Consider the following 3,041-nt stretch of genomic DNA (forward strand, 5'->3'; position numbering starts at 1 on the left):
TTTTTTTTGCCCAAAGTATGTCATCGTTTTTTTGTGGATGCAGTGTGATCCATCAGAGCGAGTCTCTTAAAATGCTGAAAAAGCCAAGAAGCATGGCTGGAAGGGACAATGAATTAAGATTGTGAAGGGATTGTGAAGTAGCAAATGGATATGTAAGGTGCAAGAGCCAAATAAAAACATCACATTCAAATGTTTCTCGATCTCGGATGAAAACTGTTCAGCGCCACAGCAGGTCTGATCGGCAGCATTCCCAGAAATGCGGAGGTAGTTAATGTACGACCACCCACAGCACAGAGGCCACATTTCTCATAAGGAACAAAATGGGGGGAAAACGTTTCCCTGTCCCCTGGAGCAAACATCTTCGGTCTGGTATGAGAAAGGTCGTCCTGTGTCAGCAAAGGTCGCACACAAGGAAGAATTCACACACAAGCCTGTCTGCAGAGAGCCTGGTGCTCCTTTATTCAGTTTTATGACTGTTGGACCATCCCCTGTCAGTGCAGTCATCTTCATGCCCCCCCCCCCCCCCCCCCCCCAACTGGAAACTGGTAAGTATAAAGCTCTCTTGCTGCATATTCAACGGCCGACTTTTAGGATGGATATCCCCTATCTCAGTTGCTTCATAGAGCGAAGAAAGAAAATGCATTTTAAGCATTTATTTCAGATTTTTCCTCTAGTCACAAAATAGTGTTCACTTGCTTTCTACCATTACCTTGCAACAATGCTGGTAATGCACATAAACAAATGTATGAATGTAAATTCACAGGGTATAGCTATATATTTGACTTTGAAAATGGAATGCATGGTTGAAGGGGACTTTCTTCTGCAGAGGCTGTGTACCACTGAACCTCTGACTTGTAATCCTGCTCTGAGATTTAAAGAAATACAGCTGAAATGATGTTCTGGCGTCCTCTTTAGGCTCCCAACTGTGACTCTCGACTCTTTTTTATTTCAACGTTGTCGTCTGTTAAGCAAGCATCTGTTTACATATTTTGTATTTCAAGGCCAAGTTTCCAGAAACGCAAATGTCATCCAAAGGTGAAAGGTGAACAGATGCAGGAGGGGAAATTTGCCAGAAATATGTAACTTGTGTTTAGCGAAACCCCTGGGGCTCCGTGTGAATGAACTACTGTAGACGTTGCTGAATATGGCTGTACAGAATCCAATGGATAGAACATTTTGCTTGACAGTCAAATGAAAATTCACAAGTTCAGTACCACTGCAATCACCCATGTCAGAATCCTCTCAGATTGATTATTCTCACAACCTTGTGCTGAAAGCTTACCGTCTGGCATTTTCTTCTCTATTAAAGCTCCAAGGGGACGCCTTCTTTAATGAAAAACATATGGCACATTTTCACTTTATTCTTCGGGGATGCATATATTACAAACTGCTAGAAGTAGGAGAACATTGAGGATTGAACAGGGGGGAAAAATGTATGTCTGCCTTAGGCCTTTTTAAAAAATAAATAAATAAACAAACAAACAACTTTTTCTTGTTATCAGCACAGAGAAACCTCTGCCTTATTTTCAAGTTGCAGACCAACAAATTGGAAAATGCAACTGATAAAATTATTGACCAACAATGTTGCACAAAAATCACAGCTACGATTATGAATCCCAGCTGAACCTAGAGCATAGATTCTCTAAATACTGGCTTCTGCTGCATTTAAATTATCTGAGTATATCTGTGTGGTCAAAAGGTCCTTTGATTCCAGTGAAAGGCCGCAAATATAATTTATTGGTGACAATTTTTTTAATGAAAATGGTTTTTATAGAAAATGCAACACCAGATACGTCCCTGCCTGCATTTTCTCTTCATTGTAAGATGAAAGGGAGGTTCTAGGTTGGATAAGGGCAGGTGTCCTTCAAACCCTAATGATACTAAAGAAGTGCAGGCCTATTTTCTGAAATGGAACACAGCATCACACATTGACATTGCATCACATTAGTGAAAGGGGAGTTTGTAGCATTTTTGCAGTGTTTATCAAAATGAAGCATTCTACCATATTATTATTATTATTATTATCATTATCATTATTATACAACAAAATCTAAGTGTTTCAAGATGTATATATATTTTTTTTGCCTTGAAAATGCTTTTCAGTGTATTCCACATAGGGTTTCTGAGCTTAAAGTACCTCAATAGGACACCCATAATGAAAACTGATTTGTATGGTGCAAAATTAAATAAAGTTGTCTATGCTATACCAGGCAGACAGACAGACAGGTAGAGATTAATTGGGGGTATTTTCTTAATATTTTTTTTTAATAACTCAACAGCATATTGGTGTGCATTTATCATTCATCAGGCTGCACACAAAGGGAGGTCGCCTCTGTGACTGTGACACTGCCTGGGAAGTTGCCCTGGAGACCAACACGGTCAGTCCATTTTATGTACACAACACTCAGCCATTTTCTCCTGATTCACTACAAGTCTTCTGGTGCAGAACATACAGGCACATTCCCTCAGAATCTATTCAATTCTAAATGAATGGGCGATAATGTTATTTTCAACATCAAACCTGTTGCCAAATCCTAATGTGACATTCTTCAGGAGGAAACACTGTTACTTAACTCTTAAACTCCCAATATTTCTTAAAATATTATAAGTTCTGTGTAAGGTCGGGCCTCTCACATAAACTCTGTAGTCTTCTTAAGCCTTGAAATGCCACCTTAATGATAGACTGTCAAACATGAATAGAAGACATTTGCCACAAAATCTGTGGGTTGACATTTTCATTTGTGTTTATTGTCAATGGGTTGCCTTTGTCATGTATATTAAACGGTGATGGGTTTGAATTGCCGGTTGTCTTAAATGTCAGTGAAGGGTTGCTGGGGTGTCCCATTAAAACACAAGGTTGCGCTGTGTGGTACATTCCACAGTCTGGTATAAAATCCTCACCATGTTCGTGCCAACTGTGGCCAGCAGTCCTCTCTGGTGGGTGCGTAATTATTCATAGTGTTGTCCAGGGAGAGATGGCTTTAATCAACATGTTTTCCCTGCCACATGCCAGAGAAACTCTTGTAGTCGATCAGACTCCA

Source organism: Anguilla anguilla, chromosome 2 (genome assembly GCF_013347855.1).
Source record: "Anguilla anguilla isolate fAngAng1 chromosome 2, fAngAng1.pri, whole genome shotgun sequence".
Classification (NCBI taxonomy): Eukaryota; Metazoa; Chordata; class Actinopteri; order Anguilliformes; family Anguillidae; genus Anguilla; species Anguilla anguilla.